Source organism: Grampus griseus (genome assembly GCF_964374135.1).
Source record: "Grampus griseus genome assembly, chromosome: 8".
Classification (NCBI taxonomy): domain Eukaryota; kingdom Metazoa; phylum Chordata; class Mammalia; order Artiodactyla; family Delphinidae; genus Grampus; species Grampus griseus.
The window spans coordinates 9,488,300-9,505,209 of record NC_139002.1 but is presented as its reverse complement, the minus strand read 5'-3'; positions in this window follow the sequence as shown (position 1 = coordinate 9,505,209).

The following is a 16,910-nucleotide window of genomic DNA, read 5'->3' as shown; positions in this document are numbered from 1 at the left end:
TCTTTTGTGACTGGAGTCTTTAATTTAGTATAATGTTTTTCAGATTTGTGCATGTTGTAGTGTGTATCAGTACTTCATTGCTTTTATTGCTGAATAATATTCTACTCTGTGGATGTACTGCATTTTATTTACCCATTTATCAATTGATGAACATTTGGGCTGTTTCTACTAATTAGCTATTATGAATAAGGCTGCTATGAACATTTGTTTACAAGTTTTTCTGTGGACAGACGTTTTCATTTCTCTTGGGTATATAACTAGGAGGGGATTTGCTGGGTCATATGGTAGCTGTACGTTGAACATTTTGAGGAACTGAAAACTGTTTTACAGAGTGGCTGCACCATTTTACATTCCCACCAGCTGTGTATAAGGGTTCAGATGTCTTCACAACCTCCATCCCTTGTCCTTATCTGTCTCTTTAATTATGGTCATCCTACTGGGTATGAAGTGGTATCTTGTGGATTTGATTTGCATTTTCCTGATGGCTAATGATGTTGAGCATCTTTTCATGTGCTTATTAGCCCCTGGTATATCCTATTTGGAGAGCTGTCTTTTAAGATCCTTTGCCATTTTGTAATTGTGTTATTTATCTTTTGATTATTGAGTTATGAGAGTTGTTAATATATTCTCCATAAGGTCCATTATTAGACTTATGATTTGCAAATATTTCCTGTTGTTCTGGAGATTGTCTTTTCACTTTCTTGATGGTTTACTTTGCAGGACAAAAGTTTTTAATTTTGAGGAAGTCCAATTCATCTACTTTTTCTTTTGTTGCTTTAGCCATTACTTAATCCAAGGTCATATAGATTTACTCCTGTGTGTTGTTCTAAGAGTTTTATAGTTTTAGCTCTTACACCAAGGTCTATGATCTATTTTGAGTTAATATTTGTATATAGTGTTAGATAGGGGTCTAACCTCATTCTTTTGCATGAGGATATCTAGTTGTCCCAGCGTCATTTGTTCTAAAAACTATTATTTGCCCCACTGAATTGATGTGACACTGTTGTTACAAATCAATGGACCATTGGGACTTCCCTGGTGGTCCCGTGGTAAAGAATCCGGCTTCCAATGCAGGGGACACAGGTTTGATCCCTTGTCGGGGAACTAAGATCCCACATGCCTCAGGGCAGCTAAGCCTGCAAACCGCAACTACTGAGCTCACACTCTTCAACTAGAGAGCCCGCGTGCCACAAACTACAGAGCCCACTTGCTCTGGAGCCCGCATACCACAACTAGAGAGAGAAAAACCACACGCCACAACTAGAGAGAAGCCCTCACGCCGCAACAAAAGATCCCACATGCCACAACAAAGATCCTGTGTGCCGCAACTAAGACCCGATGCAGCCAAAAAAAAAAAAAAAAAAATCGTTGGACCATTAATGTTAGGGTTTATTTCTGAACTCTCAGTTCTATTCCATTAATCTATATGTTTATCCTTAAACCAGTACATTCTGTCTTGATTATTGTGGTTTTGTAGTAAGTTATGAAATCGAGAGGCATGAGTTCTCCAACTTTGTTCTTCTTTTTCAAGATTGTTTTGCTATACTGAGTCCCTTGCATTTTTTATACAAATTTTAAGATCACCTTCCTGCAAAAAAGCTAGCTGAGATTTTGATAAGGATTGTGTTGAATCTATAGGTCAATTTGGGAGCTATTGCCATCTGATCCATGAACATGGGATGTCTTTCCACTCATTTAAGTCTTTAATTTCTTTCAACAATGTTTTGTAATTTTCAGAGCATAAAATGTGTACTTTTTTGTTAAATTTATTCCAAAGTATTTTATTCTTTTTGATGCTATTTTAAATGGATTATCTCCTTAATTTTATTTTCAGATTGTTCATCACAAGTGTATAGAAATACAATTGATTTTTGTATATCAATCTTGTATCTTGTAACCTTCCTGAATTAATTTTTTATACCTAATAGTTTTTTAGGGCATTCCTTAGGATTTTTCGTCTATAAGATTTTCTCATTTGGAAATAGAGACAGTTTTACTTCTTTTCCAATCTAGATGCCTTTGATTTCTTTTTCTTGCCTAATTGCCCTGGATAGAACATCCAGTACAATGTTGAATAGGAATGATGACATTTGTGTCCTGTTCCTAATCTTAGGGGGAAAGCATTTAGTCTTTCACTATTATGTGGGATGTTAGCTGTGCATTTTTCTTGGATAGGCTTTATTAGTTTAAGGAAGTTCCCTTCTATAACTAGTTTGCTGAGTGTTTTTATCATGAAAAGTTGTTGGGTTTTGTCAAATGCTTTTTTTGCATCTATTCAGATTATCATGTATTTTTGTCATTTTTTCTATTAATAAGATGTATTATATTAATTGATTTTCAGATGTTAAAGTTTTTCACTCCTAGGATAAGTTGTATTGGTTTTTATTTGTTTCTTTGGTCTCGTCTAACGTGTTTTGATTGTTTTTTTGTTTTTTCTGCTGGTTTTGTTCTACTTTTTTAGTTTGGTTATCTGATATAGGTGAATCGACTTGTCTGACATCAAGTTAATGGTAGAATGGTGATGGGATTAGGTCTTACACAGGACCAGGGAAATTTCAAGTCTTCTTCCTCTAGGTTAAGTCTATGAATATAAATCTCACCTGAGAATGAGTATGCTTTTGTATTGTAGTTTGGTTATGTGTAGACAGTATCTAAAGGTTTATTTTTGTGGGGTTAGAGAATACTGGGATAACTAGCAGCTACCAAGGAGGAAGCCTGGGTCTCATGACCCTTAGTGATGATAGGGCAATGAATCCTGTTTGAATTGGATGAATGTGCTTTGGAAAGGAGCCTGGACTCTAAGACTTTGCCTGAATTTACACGTTTCTGAAGTCATGGTTGGGAGGACAAATTCTACAAGTTTTCTAAATTAGCAGGGACTAATAAGGAAGAAGAGGCCTGAAGATAAGATTGAGCCTAAATGAGATAGATTTTGATTTCAGGGCAAGGCGGTGAGGGACAGGATTAAAATTGGGCCCACTATTTCAAATAACGTAGGTGACAGACATTTCAAGTGAAAAACAATTGATTAAGAATGAACACTTTCCTAGATAACCGTTTCTTTTTTTTACTCTCTTCAAAGTTCCTGTAGGTTTTCCCTCACACTTACTCTCAGTTGGTGACGATGCTTTCTGTATCACTGAAAAAACAAGCAGTCAAAGGGAACTTCCCTGAGCTCCCACCGTCATATCTACCTACCTACCTGTGTGTGTTGATTCCTGTTAATATGGATGAGCTGTTTGCTCTCCTGTCTTAGGCCTACTCTGACTACTGGCTGGATCCTGTTCCCTTCTACCTACTAAAGGACATTGCCTCTGCATTTCTTCCCCTTCTCTTCTGCATCATAATTTTTCCTTGACTACTAGAGTGTTCCTATCTGTATATAAACTTGCTGTAATTTCTCCCATCTTGAAAACTAACCAAGAAAAAAAGAAAGGAGAGAGAGAGAGAAAGAAAAAGAAAGCCACCTGCTGCCTTTCTTTACCCCACATTCTCCTTCATGTACCACCAACCTTCTCTGCTTCTCTTTATAAAACTCCTTGCGTGTCTATACTTCCTGTTCCTGTTCTTATCACGTTCACTCTTGAATACATTCTAGTAAGACTATTTGCCTTTACCTCTCCAATGAAAGTGCTCTTTTCAAAGCCATCAATGTCATCCACATTGCTAAATCCAATGGTCATTCTCAGACTTTATCTGGACCTGTCATCAGAATTAAACACAATTGATCACTCTGTTTTTTTGAGGTACCTTACACATGGCTCCCACAACCCCAAAGCTTTTGAGAGTGTCCCAGGGCTCAGTCCCTGGACTTCTTTTGTATCTACACTTTCTCTTTTGGTGATCTGTTTTAGTCTTGTGGCTCGAAATATTACCTATATACTGATAACTCCCACATTTATATATCTGGTGCAGACCTCTCCCTGAAAATGCAAACTTTTAACCCTAACTGCCTACTTGACATTTCCACATCATTGGTTTCCCTCAATTTGCTCTTCCTATTGTCTCCCCCATATCAGTTAATAGTAATTCCATTTGTCTAGTTACTGAGGCCAAGAACCTTGAAGAAATCATTGACTTTCCTCTTTCTCTCTCTTTCATCACTTCATCAGCAAATCATGGCAACTCTACCTGCAAAATATATTTCCAGTTCACATTACTTCTACTGCAAGATGCCTGGTCCAAACCACCATCATCTCTCTCATAGATTATTTTAAGAGTTCCTAAGTAATCTCTTCTTGCACCTGTGTACTTTCTCAATACAGCAGCCAAATTTAACACATCTAAAACCAAACCTTCTGATTTCCACCCTCTGCACACACACACATTCTCTCTCTCACACACACATACACACATCCCAAACTATAAAAACATCTGTTTCTTCCTGCAGTCTTCTCCATTCTCAGCAAATGACAACACCATCCTTCTAGTTGTTCTGGCCAAAAAAGCATGGAGGCAACCTTCACTCTTGTCTTTCTTATACAGCCCACATCCAATCCTTGTTGGCTCTACCTTGAATATATATTTAAAATACAGCTATTTTTTCCATGTCTGCCCTACTACAGCCCTGTTCTAAGTCACCATCATGTCTCGCCCGAGTTACTGCAGTAGCCTCCTGGTTGGTTCTGTTTCTCTATTTGCCCACTATAGACTGTTCTTAGCACCACCTAAGTTCTTAGCACTTAGGACCACTTAGCAGTCCTTTCAAAAAAGTGAGATCATGTCACTCCTCTGCTCAAAGTCTCCTTTGGCTATTCATTTCATTCAGAAAAAGCCGGAGTCCTTACAGTGTCATACGAGGCCCTGTAAAATCTGGTCCCAGTTACTTCTGAGACTTTATCTCCCACTACTTTCCTCCTTGCTTGTTCTGCTGGACCTCGTTGACCTTGTATTTCGATGGATGTTCCAGGGACTCTTCTTTTTCATTAGCTCTCTGCCTGGAGACACTTGTCCCTCAGATAATGTTTGGCTCACTTTATTACCTCCGTCAAGCCTTCATTCAAGTGTATCAGAATTAAGAGGACCTTCCCTGACCACGCTGTTTTAAAATATGACCCTCCTACCCACCCCCATGCTTAGGTGCTCTGTCTCCCCTTCCCCTGCATTATTTTTCTTCATGATACTTACAGCTGTATGGCATACTATATATTTTACTTAATGTTTTATTTTCTTTCCCCACTAGATTGTATACTCCATGAGCACAGGGATTTTTGTCTGTTTTTGTTCAGTGCTCTATCTGACATGTAACAAGCTCTCAGAAAATACTTGTTAAATAGATATACAGATTTGAATTTTTAAAATTCCAAATGCTTCTACATGATTAGTAGTTTTACCTAATGTTTTCTATCTTTAAATGTCCTTAGACATCACTTTACTTTGTTTTTCATTCTTTAACTGTGACTGTGATTTGAGACAATTTCTCTGGGCTACAGTTTTCTCTTTCTGTAAAGAGAGTTATACTAAGGGACCTTCAATCTCCCCTGTGGCTCTAATGTTCTATGAATGTATTAATTATGTTTTATACCTTTGACCTCACCAGTTTTCCATTTCATTCGCTCTTCATGCTGAGTTGTGGACTCGTGGTACATTTGACTTGTAGATGATGCGGTAGTGTCAGACCCGTTCATCCTCTTCAACTCTGATTCCAACCCTGATCTTGTCAGAGTAGATGCGAGTTCAGTAGGTCACAATGGAATAGGAGAGCAGGGCAGGAGGATATAGGAAAGTATGGGCATGTGTCCAGCAAGAGGGCCACGATCCCAGAAGAGCTCAGCTGTTCTATTCCCCAGAGGCAACTTTATCAACTTACAGAATTCATGCCGAAAGACGGAATATACATGTGATAGAGGCAATACCAGGATTACGGTAGTGGCGGAGAATATTCATGTACTAGTTTTTGTGCAGTAACAATCACAAAGCTGGCACGTGATGTATTTTCCTAGGCAGTTCTACCTAAAACGGCTTGCTCTAATGAACTCTGTGGCTTCTCCCTGGCATTGTTCCAGTGTATTACTGGTAACTGTCCAATATTACTTACCCTTATCTTTTAGCCCTTTTATGATGGGCAGGAATGAGATTATCAGTAACTTTATTGACTACCCACTGGGTGCAGAGGCTAGAAACTGCTGCTTTCACATCTTCCAACAATTTAAGATCTGATAGGTAGCAGGTATTACTCTTCTGTTTGCTTCCTTAGATGCTGGTTTTGGAAGCAAACTATTCCTTTAGTTTCACTTTAAGTGTAGTGAGCATAGTTTGCTTTTGTGTCCCATCTTGGGCATTTTCCCATGCTTCTCCGAAAAGAAGACTTGGCAGATTGGATATATTATAGAGAGAGATAAAAGCAGATGTTCTCCTGGCATGCTAGGCCCCTTCCACTGAGCAAAAGACTTTGAATATGCTGACTTTGGTTTTTAAAGGTCTCTTAAGGTAGAAATGAATGGTCCATGTCTGGTCTTGCTCCCAGTATTACTGACCACTATTAGAGGGGTGTGCCAAAGAGAAGTCAAGTCAATTCCTTTCGATTAAGACAGTTTGGTGGTGTACTTACTGCACGAGTCATCATCCCTTCCAGGCCCCAAGATGAGATCACCCTTGGTAAACGTTTTACTCAATTCTTGTCTTAGGTTCCTCCCCCTGCCTCAAAACACCTACGGAAATCATTATACGGAATCCACTGTGTATAATAAATTAACTTCTCTCCGGTTCACTTGAAACCAAGTGCCCCTAAAACCGAGTTCCCCTGCCGAGTTTGTGATTAACCTCTTTATCTAAAACTTGATTTCCTTTCTGGTCCTGCCCCTGGTCCCCTCACACTTGAGGAGTATCAAAGAAAAGAGGGGATTGAAAGTAAGCAGCACCCTGTGGGGTCCTGCCAGGTACAAAAGTCCCTCTGTGTCCCCCATTTCTCGTTTGCGGAAAAAGGCTTTAGTCTCCTAAGGCTTCCCTGAGTTCCAATGAGCAGACTCAAGAAGTTGCTAATTAGGGAAGTGAGGGAAGGCAGGAACAAAGGAAAAGCAGTCAAGAAACAATAGTTCAGCAACAAAACGGAGTCCGAGTTCCTCATTGTGGATACACGTTACAACCTGACACATGTTTTTGAGTTGTTCTGCAGGAGCTAAGACCGCCCTCCCACCCATGGGGACTAAATGCTGAACACGAGCACGTAGACCCCAGACTGGTTGGAACCAGAAGGTTGATGATAAAGATTCCTGAAACATCACCCTTTTACCTTACACACCAATCAGAAGAAAGCCCATGAGCTGATCACACACCCTGCAACCTCCACCCCTGATGTTGCCTTGAAAACCCTTCCCTGAAAGCCATCAGGGAATTCAGGTCTTTTGAGCACGAGCCACGCCATACTCCTTGCTTTGCACCCTACAAATAAACGCTGGAATTTCCTTCATCACAACGCAGTGTTAGTAAGTTGGCTCTGCTGCACGGCGGGCAAGTAAGACCCAAGTTCAATTCAGTTACACACTTAGAACGGCACTAGCTGTGTACCATCCTTGGGAGAATTGAGAAAATAGCCTCTCAAATCATTTTCTGTGTTTTCTAGTTTAGATGAAAACAATACGTAAAGAGAAAAGCCATGAGGATTCCATTTATAGGAAGGAGAGAGAGGGAAACAAATTATACCATGAGAAAGCAGAAATCCAGAGGATAGGTCATTCTGTAGGAAAACAAAACGTCCTTCAACAAGTTAATGGCTTGAATTTTAAAAATGGGGAGGTGGCTCTAGATTTAGACAGATTTAAAGAGATTACAAACCTCAAATATAATGTATGGACCTTGTTTGGATCCTGATATGAAAAATTAAAAAAACAGTCCGAAAAATGTGTGTTTGAAGCAATTTTGAACAGAGTCTGAGCTGTTCATTGTGTTAGGTATAACAATGGCATTATAGTTATATAAGAAAATATCTATACAGGGATGGATACTGAAGTACACAGGGATGAAATAAAATTATGTTTGAGATTTACTTTAAAATAATTCAACAAAATGAGACAAGAGAGGTAGATGAAGTAAGTGTAGCGAAAGTTTAATAATAGTGAATCTCAGTGACAGGTATATTGGGGTTTCATTATGCTATTCACTCTGCTTTTGTGTATGTTTGAATTTTTTTTTTAAGCAATTTACTTAAAAAAAAAAACACCTTGGGCCTGAAATAAACTTGTTAGCATTATGAATGTCCTTCCCTTCCTTTCTCCTTCCCTTCCCCCTCTCCCAATAATAGGAGGTTTAGGTAGGAAAGTAATATCCCTTAGCTGTGGGACTTCTGACATGATAGTTATTATCAGGTGGTGATTAGAACCTAGAGGCTGCAGCATTCTGTGGTCTTTCTATAAGAAAGACTGGGCACCTAGTCTCCTGGTTTTATTATCTGGTGAATACCAGGCATATAAAATTTGAGAAGTTCAGGGATGAAAGACCATGGAAAACAGGGTAGAAATTACAAAAAACCAAAATGGTAATTTAGTAAAAGAAGCTTTGAAATCTTGGGGTGAATATTTATGTGGTTTAAGTTAGGGATGGGAAAAGTCATTTAGATTTCTATCTTCCCTCTGAATAGAATCTTCTAGAGATTAAAACATTGTTTTTTGCTGTCAAAGCTCTTTCTTGCTCTGTCTTCAAAGGCCCTACTGCTGTGGGATAGTTTGTGCAGTGGTTAAGGTCACAGTCACAGGTTAAATTCTGATTGTACCACAAATCAGCTGTGTGAGCTTAAGCAAGTTACTTGAATTCTCTGTGTCTCAGTTTCTTTTTCTTTTTTTTTTTTTAACATCTTTACTGGAGTATAATTGCTTTACAATGCTGTGTTAGTTTGTGCCTCAGTTTCATCATCTGCAAAATGGGAATAATAATAGTACCTACTTCATAGAGTTGTTGTGAGAATTCGATGAGATAGTTCAAACATTTCATTTGCCCTTTCGTATTAATGCCTAAGAGAAAAGGTTTTCTAAGTCCCTAGGTCATGATGACATTTACATTTGATTTGCATTTGGGTATTTGATTTTGTTCATTGTTCCATCCTACTCTGAGCCTTCTTACCACTAAAGCCAGATTTTTTTTTTTTTAAGGTGGAGAATCAAGGAAAGAGACTTTGCCTAGTTGCCAAATGGATGGGTGTGTTGTTTAAATTGTAGATTAGCACGTCTCCTTTATTGCTCATCCAGAGGGTGAAATGATGCCTATCTTCAAGTCCTTCCTGGCTTAAAACTGTAGGTACCCTCACCTGACAGGTTCAGCTACAGGAGGAACATGTCTTACCCTGTTTTCCCAGGGGGACTCTGTGTTTTCTCTAAGGAGTTCAAAGCAATTGCTACAGAGCTGAGCAATACATCTTTTCCTGTCACTATTGGGACATTATATCCTACGCATGAAACCTGACTGACTGTCATACAGCTCGGTCTTTTAGGGTTCAGCCTCAGGAGCCTTTTTCCACATAAGGTAACTCCTTGTTCTTCCCTTACAAGTGACTTGGCTCAGGGATGGTAGATGAGGGCCTTTCTCCCTGTGACCCCTGCTCTGTAAAAAACAAACAACAAAAACAAACAACAACAAAAACCAAAAACCCGGAAACAGAGCTGGGAGTGGGAGGGGGAACCACATAGACATAAGGCAAGAAACAGGCTGGGGGCTTCCTTGGTGGCGCAGTGGTTGAGAGTCCGCCTGCCGATGCAGGGCACACAGGTTCACACCCCGGTCCAGGAGAATCCCACGTGCCGCGGAGCAGCTGGGCCCGTGAGCCATGGCCCCTGAGCCTGCGCGTCTGGAGCCTGTGCTGCGCAATGGGAGAGGCCACAACAGTGAGAAGCCCACGAACCGAAAAAAAAAAAAAAAAAAAACAGGCTGAGACTGAAATTAACAATGGAGGATCAAGGGAAAAGAGAGTTTGAAGTAGAACGGGATTGGAGCTTGAGCCAACACAATCGGAAGTTTGGCTAGGCATGGGTTTCTGAAAACTGTGGAGGTGTTTGTTATTAGTCTAGGAGACTAATATAGTGTAAGTGGCTTATACTGTAGTGTCTGTAGTAAGTCAGTCTACAGTAGGTATAGACTTACACACAGTGGCTTACGCTGGAAAATCCATTCATGAAGGAATGTCATCAGGCACAGATAAACAGTGATAGCTGGAGACTTAGTTAATGCTCTACTAAATATGTGTTTTCTTTGTATTACATTTTCTGAACTCCATACCTACCTCTTCCTCTTCACCACTGGCAAAATGGAAATGTTTGGATTAATAGCCATTAATGAAACTTAATTTGACTCCAGGAGTAAGATGCAATTAGATCCATACAACCCTACACCTGGCCTGCCAGGCGGCACAGGGTAGGGAATTCGTCTAGGCTGTGGTATAGTTCTATCTGACATAGAGGAAATAGGCTGTGATGCTCATTTCAAGACACCCTGCTTTGAATTGATGAGCCAGTTATCCCAGTTTCATCATACCTCGTGCTTCTGTGCTTGCCAGGAGTCTTTCATCAGCTAGCGTTGGGACTGTAAGCCTTGCCAGGTCAGATATACAGGGAGATTCCCTGGGACTGGTTCCAAACTGGGTATTGCTCCTGTGTGAATATCACAGGACTGAGTCTGGCCTCTTCTTGGGACTGTAGGGTGCTGGGTGCAGGCTAATAACATTTGGGTCAGGAGAGCCCCTTAGGATTAATAGGCCTTTTGTTTGCCTGAAATTGTCCTTCCAGTTCTCAGTCTTAAAATTTTACTCACCCTTAAGGCAAAGGATTACTGCCACCCGCTCTATGAAAAGCTATCTGATTTCTCTCAATCAGAAGGAATTCTTCCTCCTGCCCAGCCATAGTATCCTACTTGTATGCAGTACATATTTTTTCTGCCTTACATGATAATTGTTTATATACATTAAAAGACAGTTTTCAGAAAAAAGTAAACTCATGACTTTCATACAGATATTAAAATGAACATGTTGATATTAAAGTGAGCATGTGTTAGACTTAAACCCCTAAGGAAAATAAGCAGCTGTTATAACTGGTTCCAAGAAAAGGCAAAAGAAAAAAAAATACTCATATTTATATGAATAAAGGAACGTTGTGAAAGTTCAAATGGAGACAAAACTGATTTTCTTCTATAGTTATTTAAAATTTGCAGAATTGTAAATTAGATCAACTATCGGCTAAAATCAGATAACCCGGAGGGGAGTCCTCTAGCCAATGTGTAATTTTCCACCGAAGCATAAAATGTTTTCTACAGCTTCCTTTGTTTTGATCCAAAATAGTCTCCAAGAAAGGCTATTCTTGATCACAACCTAAGGCTGGTCTCATTAGATTGGGTCTAATTATTCATATAGGTGCAGCAAGAGTGTTAATTTAGGATCCAGGTCTTCTTAAGTTTGCTTTACTGGAAGCTTTTATAAGGAATTTCAGATTTGATTTTTTAAATATTTGTTAATTAACCAGACGGAATGTTTATTCATAGTTCATCTGTTTTCAACCTGATTGTATTTGTTAATTTTGAGGCTTGTGTGTGTATGTCTTAAACCTGCTACCGTGCAATAAATAGACGAGGACTTTATAAGACTTGAAGGACTTGACAAAGTCACACAAGGAGTTTGAAAGAAACTGATGAATTTTCTGTTTTGCTTTTTTTTCCCCTAGAGATGCCTGGGCATATGCCCCTCTCTCTGGCTGAAACTCTGTCATTATAAGCTGGAAAGAACCTGTACAAATTCATGAGTAGGGGTGGGGGGGAAAGGTTTAGAAATAGGGCTCAGTCAATAGAAATTACTAGAAGCATACGGTGAGCATTTAGATGATCTTGAATTCAGAAGAAGGGAAGACTTGGATCTAAGTTAGGGTTAGGACTAGGTTTAGGTCTCTCTCCCAGGAATTTCAGTCTCGAGCTCAGTTCCTGTATCTTGCAGCCTGCCTGTCCTTCACATATTTTACAAGGAATGCCAACAGCACACTAAGCCAGGGATCTGAGACCAGCGCAAAAGAGTTTTGTGGAGAAATTATAGGGTGAAGGTATTGTTGGGCCAAAGGAGATATAAGAGAGTTTTTCCAGATCTGGGGCCTGCCTTTGCTGCCATGGACACCGAAGGGTAGCAAGAACATCTCCAGTTTATATAGTGCGGCACTAGTTTGTTTATCCAGAACTTCTTTAATCTGACTAGTAAACTTCTCCCTATAAAAGACCTTCCCATTCTTGTCTGTGAAAAGCATCACAGTTCTTTGAAGTCACATGCTTCTCATTTCTAAATCCACTTTCCAATTTTCCTTTGTCCAACCTGTTCTCCCTGTTTCATTCATCTTGCTTTACAATGGTGCAGTAAAACTGTGCTCCCAACAGTAGATACAAGAGAGCAGCAGTGAAAGGCAGGGAGGCATGTCCACAGTCACCCCAGGGGCTGAGAAGGAATCTGATCTTATGGAGTGGCCCTGGGGAGAGCTGGTATCTTATCTTTCCGCCACCACCATTATGTGATTCAGAACATGCCTGTTTTCTTCTATAAGCTTAAATTTTCTCATCTTTGGAATGGGGAGGAGTATTATCTCCTAGCCATAAAGTGGTACAGAAGAAGGTGTTAGATAAAAGCAGAGGTGGAATAACTTGGAATCAAGGGAATAATGCTGAAACCTGTACTCATGAAGGCAAGTTAGATGTTAACTTGAATTAGCATGGACAGCTGACCTTGCCACTCCACAGCATATTCCGAAAAGAAAAGATTTATATTAAAAGGTAAATTTGTACCATCCCCTGTTTCTAGAATTAGCAAACTGAGAACTACTAGGAAGAACTAAAAAGTTGACAAAGAGCTCCTTTTTTTTTTCCACTTTTTAAAAAACTTTTTTAAAAACAATGATATATATACAGGAAGTTGCAAAAATAATTCAGGGAGGAAACTTTACCCAGTTTCTCCTATAGCTATAGCACAATATCAAAAGCAGAAAGTTGGCATTGGTACAGAATGTATGTATGGCTCTATGTGTGCCATTTCCACATGTGTTGATTCATATAAACACCACCATGATCAAGATACAAAACTATTCCATCACCGCAAAGACCTCCCTCATGTTACTCCTCGAAAGTGACACTCGCACCCCTCCCTGTCCCCACATCCCTAACCCCTGGCCACCATTAAGCTCCTTGCCATCTCTATAATTTTGTCATTTCAAGGAAATGGAATCATACAGTACGTGGCCTTTTGAGACAGATTTTTTTTTCACTCAGCACAATGCCATTGAGATCCATCCAAATTGTGTGTAGTAATAATTCTTTTATTTGCTGAGTAGTATTGGGTGTACCATAACTATTCACCCGTTGAGGGACATTTTCGTTGTTTCTAGGTTTTTGCTATTATAGATGAGGCCACTACAGACATTTGTATACAGGTTTGTATGGACAGAAATTTTCATTTATGGAAGGCAACTAGTGGGCTGTATGGTGAATGTATGTTTAGTTTTTTAAGAAAGTGACAGCATGTTGGATCATGTTTTTAATCCTCTCTTCCAGGTGGGTGGTAGAAATTCAGGTTTCCTACTTGGCCTCAGTTGATACCCGTGGGGGGGTGGAGAAGGGCATCTTGCTACAGCTTGGAGAGTGGGAGATCAGGGTCCCTACTGTGCCTCCACTGACACCACCCTGCGTGAGAGGGGGAGGGGCCCTCCTTACTGCTCCCCATATGATCTCTGCTGACATCATGGGGGTGGGGTGGGGGCGTGCTCATCACCACTGGAAGGTGGCGAAAGTCCTGGCTTCCCAGAACTCGGAGTTCCCTGACACCACCCTGATGTCCTGATGGCGGGGCTGGGAGGACGCCTCATTCCAGCCAGGTGCAAATGGAAGTTGAGGCCTCCACTTTGCCTCTGCTGATAGAAGTGGGGCGGGCTGCTGTGCTCTCTGTAGTGTTTGGGCGGAGGGGCTGCCCCTTTCTTGATCCTTTACTTAGCTGGCTAGCTTTTCTTGGTGTTTTTTCCTTTCCTTTTTTGTCTGTGCTATTGATGTTTCTGGACTGGGTGCTGGCTTCTCCAGAGCCCAGCCCAGGATAAATGAAATAAAAAGCAACCCAGACAAACCACTACTGTGTCTTTCCTCAGATCTCGAGTTTCCTAGCTAATCTTCCTTCTTCTCTCCACTTTCTCAGAATTTTCTTATGTTGCTGTACATACAATGCCCAGGGTTTTAGCACTTAGCAAGAAGAATAGGGAGAAGTGAGTCTATTCCATCTTGATCCAGAATCAGAGGTCGGCAAGGGCTTTTAAATGGCCATTTTTCCTCTAAGAACATAAATCTGATTGTGTCTCAACCCTTCTTGAAAACCTCCTTTTCATAACTCCCAACTGTCCGAAGGACAAAATCCCAACCCCTTAACATTGGCTTTGAAGGCTGTTTGCTATTTCACCACAAGTAAAAACGGTCATATCTTCAGCAACTCCTCACTGCGCATGTGTGCTCTCCAGCTACACAGAATTTTTTATGCACCATCTCTTAAATAGACCACGCTTTTTCATGCTCTGCTGTTTTGCACATGCCTGTGTCCATGCGCTCTGTTGGTCCTACCTTTCTCTTCTTCTCTACTTGGCACGCGCCCAGCTGTGCTTCACATCTGCTTCTCATATTACCTACTGTGGAGCATCTCAAGCCTCTTCCAGGGTCATCTGATCCTTTCTCAGGGCCTCCTTAGGAGGATGAACATACCTCTTTAACCTGCTTCTTGTTTGAGTCAACCTGTTCCTCTAGGGCTCTTTGAGGTGGAATTACATCCCTATACATGTCTGTCCCATTCAACTGTGACTCCTTTGAGATTAGGGGCTGTGCCTGTCTCATCCTGCCTGGCACATAGTTGGCACTCCAACAGTGTTGATTAAATGAATATATTAATGAATTGTTACTTTCAGATACTAGAGCAACCAAAACTTGTCCTCAGCTTGTGTGAACAGACTACCTGAGTCTGCCTTTTATCGTTACCTTATATTCCTTTTTATTTCTCCCCCTGAACAAAGCAACTTTGGGAGACCATAATAGTTTAACCACTTGCCCAATCTGCTCCTCCCTTCCCAAGGACTGCCTCCTTTCAGGTTGTCCGTATATATACCTGCTGCCACCCCGGTTGACTGTTTGAGAGCAGGACTGTCCCCTTGTTTGGCTGATAGTGGTCCCCAAAGCCCATTCTTCAGGCCATTATGAGCCATCAGTCCAGTCTTGCATAGACTGAAGCCCCTCCTTTTGACCAGTCGTATCAATGCTGGGGCTTTCTTTGCCAAGCCCTTCCGAAAAATTGTCTTTTATTGAGAAACAAAATCTTTTTGGATACATGGGCACCTTGCTTATTTATCTTTTGATTGTGTTGGCTGGAAGAAGTTTAAAAGCAATTCTTCTTAGCAAGAGTTCAGCATCTGATATATTTGAGATAATAATAGCTTCCTTCATTTTTATGACACTTTACTTAACCCATACATCCATCCTTGTCAAGCCCAAATTATTCCACATGTATTATCATAATGTTTACAATAACTCCGTGAGTGAAGTTATATACACACACACAGACACCCACATACATATACATTCACACACATACACACACACACACACACACACACACACACACACACACACACACAGGATATTAAAGACTTTGCAGGTCAGATCTATTCTGTTACACCCATTGATACTTTTTAAGGACTCTGATCCTTCGGCGCCTATATTTTGTTCTCATTTTTAAGGGCCATCTGTTTCCATCAGTTGTAGTCAATATCTAATCCTCAAGCTGTATGTTTGCTCATGCACATATAACAATTGCTCCACTTACCAAACCTATTTAATATGGCCAGACACTTTTTATATGCATAATTTTAAATTCTTACAGCCACCTTGCAAGATCAATGTTATTATCCACATTTTACAGATGAGAGAACTGAGGTTTGGAGAAGTAGGAGAGCCAGAGCTGGCTCTGCCTCAAAACCCATGTTCTTTTCACTACACTTGGCATCTCAACCAACAGGCCTAATATGAAATTGAACCTTTAAAAGGTTGAGTAATCCCAATTTCTCCTAATATCTCAACTCCTACCCCACTAATCAAGGGTCTGGGTTCTGACTCTATCACAGAAAAAATCGTGCTATTCTCTGTTCAGTGAGACAGAAGTGGGAGAACGGAGATGTGTTCAAAGAATGATGATCGTGTGTGTGCAGGAAACGCGAGGGTTCTGCTGCCTAATGGCTTGTCCTCGTGGCGCTTGTTCTCACAGACTTTCTCAAGAATTCAGGTCCCTGGGTCCCTTTGAAAAAACCAGGGAGGACACTCGTTGCTATATCTAGAAGGACCTAAACGGATAACTGACTACCGAAAAAAGTCCCATGGATGGTCAATGAAACCTGCTAGCAATAGGAACTGGTATTTGATGGGCAAAAAGGTCATTATCTGCCGGCTCCTGTTTTCAGGTGTCTGATACTAAGGCATAGTAAGCATTTTTGACCAATTATAGGGCTACCCACAATAAGAACTAAGGCTCTCTTTCTTTAGTGTGTGATTCAGTCGCTCATCCCTCCCCTCCTTATTGCCTTCAGATACTACTGTCCACACCCTGCCAGGTACGAGGAGGTAGCATGTGAAGGGGGCCAGATAACAGGAAGGTGAGTCGAGGGCAGAGAGCTTGTGTAGCTGAGTGAAAGAAGTATCCTTCTTTGTCACTCCCCCAAGCAGCAGGAAGCGAGGATACTGTCAGGTCACACACAGGAGCAAGTGAGGAACATTGGTAGGACTGTCCCTGCTGCCATCCTGGCCCCTGAATTCACAGGAAGCCACTAGGACAAGGCAAAGACTGTCTCAGGACTGGCCCTGCTCCCAGCCACTCACTGGCACAGCATGAGTAAGAGCCATACCACCACGAGGGCGTATTCTTTATGCCTCTCTGAGGGTTCCAGCCACAG